We start from the raw sequence: 7,815 nt of genomic DNA on the forward strand, positions 1-7,815 counted from the left end.
GGAACTGCAAAATACGACACTATACAACAGTAATTAGACCCGAAGCTCTCTACACATCTGAGACACTAAACCTTCAACACAGAACACTAAAAGAGGAATTAGACGTGAAAGAACGTAAGATAATGAGGAAAATCCTAGGACCAAGAACTAAAGATGGGGTGCATTATCCAAAACCCAATGTAGAATTATATAAAAATGTCTCCAAAATAACGGCCACAATGCGCACGAGAAGAATCCAATTCATGGGGCACTTAGAAAGAATGAACTCAAACAGGTTAACGCACAAAATCCATACATTTTTAAAGAACAAAACTACAAGACCGAACTGGTACAAACAGACAGAAAAAGACCTGAGAGAATTAGGGTCTCAAAATCTACATGATGGAAATGAAATCAGAAAAATCACAAACACACAGGGTTTTGAGAGAGAAGAGAGAAAAACCAACCGACATACGTGGTCTACGCAACGAAAGCTAGCCCATTCGTTGTTTATGAAGGAATACTGGGCGAAAAGGAAGACCAACAAATGTTGATTACGCGTGGTACTAAGTGATCCATCCGCGAAGAAGAAGAAGAAGAAGAAGTGAAGAGCACCGGACCATCAGTCTAATTTCTCATGCAGCTGAAGTCTTGCTGAGAGTGTTGAATAGAAGGTTATATGGCAAGCTGGATAGAGGGATTGCAGAGGAGCAGTTCGGATTTAGAAGAGGAAAAGGAACAGGAGATGCTATTGGCCTGCTAAGAACTACAGGGGAAAGGTATATGGTAAAGGATAGAGATATCTTTGCTGTTTTTATACATTTAGAAAAAGCTTTTGACAGAGTTCAGTGGAACAAGCTGATGGATATCTTGAAGAGGAAAGGAGTAGATTGGAAAGAGAGACGACTGATACAGATTCTATATTTAGACCAGAAAGTAAGGATAAGAATTGGAAATGAAATGTCAGAAGGAAGGAGCATTGGACGAGGTGTTAGACAAGGTTGTTGCCTTTCCCCACTGTTGTTTAACGTATACCTTGAAGAGATTATTGCGAAAAGTTTAGATGGGAACAGAGGAATATGTATTGGTGGAAAGAGAATAGAAAGTATAAGATTTGCTGATGACTTGCTATTAGTGGCAGAAAGTGAGCGGACAGTGAATAACATGCTAAAAGATCTGAATGAAGCTTGTGTGGAATATGGGATGCAAATAAACACAGCAAAAACAAAGAGTATGGTCATCAGTACAAGACACAGACTGTCCAACATTAAAATAGGACAATCTACCATTAGCCAGGTAAGTGAATTTAAATATCTTGGAACCACAATAACTGGAGACTTCAGATGTCAGCAGGAGGTGAAAACTCGAATTGCCATAGCGAAGGAGGCATTCAACAGAAAGAGGAGACTCTTGTGTGGCAAATTAGATAAAGGACTAAGGAAAAGGTTTGGCAAATGTTTTGTCTGGAGTGTGGCACTATATGGGGCAGAAACTGAGACGAGAGGATGAAAAAAGGTTAGAAGCATTTGAGATGTGGATGTGGAGGAGAATGAAGAGAATAAGCTGGATGGAAAGAGTGAGTAATGAAAGAGTATTGGAAAGGGTTGGTGAGAGAAGATGTCTGCTGAAGGTTGTAAGAGAAAGGAAAAAGAACTGGTTGGGACATTCATTGAAAAGGGAGTGCTTGCTAGTAGATGCTTTGGAAGGATTGGTTTGTGGGAGAAGACTGAGAGGAAGAAGGAGATACAAGGTGATAGACGACATAAAGGGAAGAGGAAATTATGCATACCTGAAGAGGATGGCAGAAGACCGGACAGCCTGGAGAACTACCATGTGAAAACCTCCCTTTAGGCAGAACACTGAAGATGATGATGATGATTTCCCAAACTTTAATATCGAACGTTGTGATCCCTAAATATGGTATGGCATCAGTACTTCTTTAGTTGTAATGTACTCTAACGGAAGCCATGTTCTGTCGACAGAGGGCAGTATGTATAGCCTGAAGCAACCGTGTCACTGGTAAAAACTGCAGTCCTTGTGCTGTGTGACGCCACGAGAATTTTGTTGCTTCAGGATATTTTGGACTACACTAATGTTTGATCAGAGGCTCAGTATAGCCACTCTAATGGAGCAAGGAATGAAACCAGTGGACGCCACAGCGAATGTCGCTGCGAGTCAAAGTGATGTCTGTCCAATTTGGAACAAGCATCTAGGACCAGTTTCAGGATCTGTTCAGTACCGTCAGAGAAATGGCCTGCGTGTAACAGCAAGTAGAAGCACTCAACACAATGCTGCATGTCTACTGCGGTAGTTCCAAAAACCTACAAGAGTGCAGGTGTCAACATAAACGATACGATATGATACCCCTCCATGAGCAGTGATTACGTGCCAAAAGCCCTCCTATAAGTGATGTTTGGATAGAGGCTCGTGTCGCATGGGCACGAAACCATTCTTTTTGTGATAGACAGCAGCGAGACACAAAACTCTTTTCTGATGAAATCCTGACAATACAGATGCGTACAGGCATCGAAGACAGCGTTCATGTTCTAGTTGCATTCTATACCGCCACCCTTACCAAGGCGGTTCAGACACGTTTTGGGGTTGTATCACGTGTGGCCGCAGGATATCTCTAGTGTCAATATCTACATCTACGTGATTACTCTGCTATTCACAATTAAGTGCATGGGAGAGGGTTCAATGAACCACCTTCGAGCTATCTCTCTACCGTTCCACTTTCGAACGGCGCGCGGGAAAAAATAGCACTTCAATTTTTCTGTGCGAGCCCTGATTTCTCTTATTTTATCGTGATGATCATTTCTCCCTATGTAGGTGGATTCCAGCAAAATGTTTTCGCAATTGGAGGAGAAAACTGGTGATTCAAATTTCATGAGAAGATCCCGTCGCAACGAATAACGCCTTTGTTTTAATGATTGCCATTCTATTTCAAGTATAATGTCTGTGTAACTATCTCCCCTATTTCGCGATAATACAAAATGAGCCGCCCTTCTTTGAAATTTTTCAATATCATCCGTCAGTCCCACCTGATAGGACCCACACCGCTCAGCAGTACTCCAGAATAGGACGGACAAGAGTAGTGTAAGGAGTCTCTTTAGTAGATCTGTTACACATTCTAAGTGTTCTGCCAATGAATCGCAGTCTTTGGTTTGCTCTACCTACAACATTATCTATGTGATAGTTCCAACTTAGGTTATTTGTAATTGTAATTCGTAAGTGTTTAGTTGAATTGACAGCCTTCCGATTTGTGTGAATTGTCGCTTAATCGAAATTTAGCGGATTTCTTTTAGTACTCATGTGAATAACTTCACACTTTTCTTTACTAAGGGTCAGCTGCCATTTTTCGCACCACTCAGATATCTTATCTAACTCATTTTGCAATTCATTTTGGTCACCTGATGACTTTACAAGATGGTAAATGACAGTATCATCTGCAAATAATCGAAGATGGCTACCCAGATTGTCTCCTATAACACATCCTTGGGAAACACCGGATTTACTCCTGTTTTAGTTGATGACTTTCCGTCTATTACTACGAACTGTGACTTTTGACAGGACATCACGAATCCAGTCGCACAACTAAGACGATATTCCATATGCACACAGCTTGGTTAGAGAACGCTTGTGAGGAACGGTGTCGAAAGCCTTCTGAAAATCTAAAAGTACAGAATCAATTTGACATCCGCTGTTGATAGCCCTCATTACTTCATGAGTATAAAGAGCTAGTTGTGTTCCGCAAGAGCGATATTTTCTGAGTCCGTGCTGGCTATGTGTCAATAAGTCGTTTTCTTCGAGGTACTTCATAATGTTCGAATACAATATATGTTCCAAAACCCTACCGCACTTCGACGTTAGTGATATGGGCCTGTAATTCAGCCGATTACTCCTATTTCCCTTTTTGGGTATTGGTGTGACTTGAGCAACTTTCCAGTCTTTTCTTACGGAACTTTCTTTGTGCGAGCGGTTGTACATAATTGTTAAATATGGAGCTATTGCATCTGCTTACTCAGAAAGGAACCTGACTGGTGTACCATCTGGATCGGAAGCCTTGCATTTATTAAGTGATTTAAGCTGCGTTCTTACATCGAGGATATCTAATTCTATGTTTCTTATCTTCGCAGTTGTTCTTGATTGGAATTCGGGAATATTTACTTCGTCTTCTTTGGTGAAGGAGTTTCGGAAAACCGTGTTTAATAACTCTGCTTTGGTGGCACCGTCATCAGTGACATCATCGTTGTTATCGCACTGATTGCATCTTGCCACTGGTGTGCTTTATATATGACCAGAATCTCCTTAGGTTTCTGGTGGGATGAGTGGTGTGAAGAATAAGGACGACACCGTCGTTCACATTGTGCCTCCAGTTGGTGACTGTTTTGGGACATGGTTCACGGCAGTGCACGCCCCAGTTGTTGCAATGTTGCAATCGTCCTGTCACACCAGAGACGCTAAAGGGCATCACAGAGGTCGCTGTGGGCGATTGGAACAGCATTCCGCGAGCTTATCTGAACAGATTGGTAAGCAGTATGCCACAGCGTATTGAAAAGTATCTCCAATTACGAGGATGGCCAGTTGGTCCATCAACGACGTTCTATGCAAGATGACAGTGAGAGAAAACTGTAGTGTTTGCAGTGGAATCTTTTGTAAGATTTTGTGTTTGTCCTTTTGTTTATGCTTATCAAATGGCAGTTTCTTTTCTTATGACTGCATCTTACAGAAAAAAATGAGTTTTGTTTCACATATGTCCAGTATTGACAATAAAGAAATACGCAACATTCATTTTGATCACTGTGGAATTAGTGGAATTACTATCTTGAAACTATAGTAGCATATAATTTTACAATAACTATTAATCTGTAACTATTAATTTGTACATTAATTTTTATGCTTCTTACTATCATAATAATACACTCTCTAAACTACATCCTAGTTTACGCATTTATTAATTGAAAGCTCAGATTGTTGTACCCAATGACAAATATTATATTTTCCACTATCTTCATCATTAGGTTGATTTATGCTAGTTAATAATGCATGACTGTTTTGTATGTACGACTTTTCTGTTGTCTGTGGCACTGTCTGGCAGTAGGAGACAAAGTATTTTAGCATAAAGCTCAAATGTATGTGGAATTTTTTACTGTGCATACCTTCTAGATTCATTTACAGATATATTTTTATGAGCGGTAATCAAAAAGATTTTATTATAGCCCCGAAGAAAACAAGCTCTTGTCATGAAAGGCGTTGGTCCTACTCTACGTATTCACTCTTCAATGCCACACATTTTTCCCAACGATAGACAACTCGGTGGAGAAGTTGGTTGTAAAGATCTGCATTTTGCCCATTTAGCTAAAGTTTCATCTCGAAAATCATCTTGTAGTCTTTTTGGGAATGCCTTCTTCATCCTAGGACAGAGGTTTTTTTTGTTTTGGGGCGCAAAACGGCTATGGTCATTAGCGCCCGGTCTGTGACTTAGGAAACGGTAAAAAACGAAAATTGAAAGCAGCAGCAATGGGAACGGAACTCAAAAAATTGGAGAAACTAAAAGCAGAAGGAAAACTTAAAAATCCACTACAGACAGGGGTTGGTTGTCCTCAAAAAGAGCTTCAAATTACTGACGTCATCTCACTGGCACTAATAAACTCGAGAACGCGATCGGCCGAGCGCGTGTCATCTGCTAAAATGGACGATATATCAGGCGACAGCTGTAGACGGGCGAGTAACGGAGTAAAATAGGGGCACTCAATTAAAAGGTGTCTTACCGTCCACAGCTGAGAGCAGAGTGGGGGAGGATCGCCACTTAAAAGATGTCGATGGCTAAAAAGACAGTGCCCTATCCGGAGTGTAGTTAAAATTACCTCCTCCCGACGACGCGTTCGGGAGGAAAGGTCCAAGCACAGGGAAGAGCTTTCACGCCCCGCAATTTATTATTGGGAAGCGTCGACCAATGTGCGTGCCATAAAAGAACAACACGACGACATAAAACGCTCCGTAGATCGGCGAAGGGAATCGATCGAATAGCTGGCCGAAGAAGAGAGACGGCAGCCTTGGCCGCTATATCGGCCGCCTCTTTTCCACAGATACCAAAGTGTCCTGGGAGCCAGAGGAACGCCACCGAGACGCCCCCCAAATGGAGTAAGCGCAGGCAGTCCTGAATCCGGTGGACCAGAGGATGGACAGGGTAGAGACATTGGAGACTGAGGAGAGAGCTGAGAGAATCGGAACAGATAACATACTGTATACGCTGATGGCGACGCATATATTGGACAGCCTGGAGAACACGTAAAGCTCCGCACTCCCTACACCTAACGATGTTTTCGAGCCATCACTGTAAATAAATGTGGCTTCCTTCATTTGTGCACAGAGAGCAGCAAATGCCCGACGATAAACAAGTGAAGGGGTACCATCCTTGGGAAATTGACAAAGGTCACGGAGCAGGCAGATCCGGGGACGGAGCCAAGGCGGTGCTGTACACCAAATTGTCAAGAAGGTTTTAGGAAAGCGGAAGGAAAGAGAATGGAGCAGTTGACGGAAGCGGACTCCCTGTGGTAGTAGGGAGGAAGGGCTGCTGCATACCCTACATCCAAGGAGGCGTCGAAAAAAATGTCACGGGCCGGATTGGCAGGCATGGAAGACAGATGGCTGGCATAACGACTCAGAAGGGCAGCTCGCCGATTGGACAGCGGAGGTTCAGCAGTCTCAGCATAAAGGCTTTCCACAGGGCTGGTGTAAAAAGCTCCAGTCACTAAACGTAATCCACGGTGGTGGATAGAGTAGAGACGCCGAAGAATAGACGGCCGAGCAGAGGAGTAAACTATGCTTCCATAGTTCAATTTCGAGCGCACTAAGGCGCGATAGAGGCGGAGAAGGACCACTCGGTCCGCTCCCTGGGAGGTACCATTCAGGACACGAAGGGTGCTGAGGGATCGCAGACAGCGAGCCAAAAGATAGGAAACGTGGGAGGACCAGTACAGGTTTCTGTCAAACATAAGACCCAAGAATTTAGCGACGTCCGAAAACGGAAGGTTGACAGGTCCTAGATGTAAGGAAGGTGGAAGAAACTCCTTACGTCACCAAAAATTAACACAAACGGTCTTACTGGGAGAAAAACGGAAGCCGGTTTCGAGGCTCCAAGAGTGGAGGCGATCGAGACATCCTTGAAGACGTCGTTCAAGAAGGCTGGTCCGTTGAGAGCTGTAGTAGATCGCAAAATCGTCCACAAAGAGGGAGCCCGAGACATCAGGCAGGAGACAATCCATAATCGGATTTATGGCAATGGCAAACAGTGCAACACTCAGCACGGAGCCCTGGGGTACCCCGTTTTCTTGGGAGAAAGAACGTGAGAGAGTAGTGTTCACCCGCACTCTAAATGTGCGCTCTGCCATAAATTCGCGAAGAAAAAGGGGCAGCCGACCTCGAAAGCCCCAAGAGAACAGTGCGCGGAGGATGCTTGTCCTCCAACAGGTATCGTATGCTCTCTCCAGATCAAAAAATATTGCTACTGTTTGGTGTTTCCGGAGAAAAATGTTCATGATATAAGTGGAGAGAGCAACAAGATGGTCAGCTGCAGAACGATGCTTTCGGATACTGCATTTGGGCAGGTGTTAAAAGACTGCGGGACTCCAGCCACCAAGCTAAACGGCAATTCACCATACGCTCCAGAACCTTACATACTCTACTCGTGAGAGAGATGGGGCGGTAGCTAGAGGGGAGACGCTTGTCCTTTCCAGGTTTCGGAACAGAAATGACGACAGCTTCCCGCCATCGTCTGGGAAAAGTACTGTGGGTCGAAATTCGATTATAAAGGCGAAGGAGGTAACGCAGACT

The sequence above is a fragment of the Schistocerca gregaria genome, chromosome 7 (genome assembly GCF_023897955.1).
Source record: "Schistocerca gregaria isolate iqSchGreg1 chromosome 7, iqSchGreg1.2, whole genome shotgun sequence".
NCBI lineage: Eukaryota > Metazoa > Arthropoda > Insecta > Orthoptera > Acrididae > Schistocerca > Schistocerca gregaria.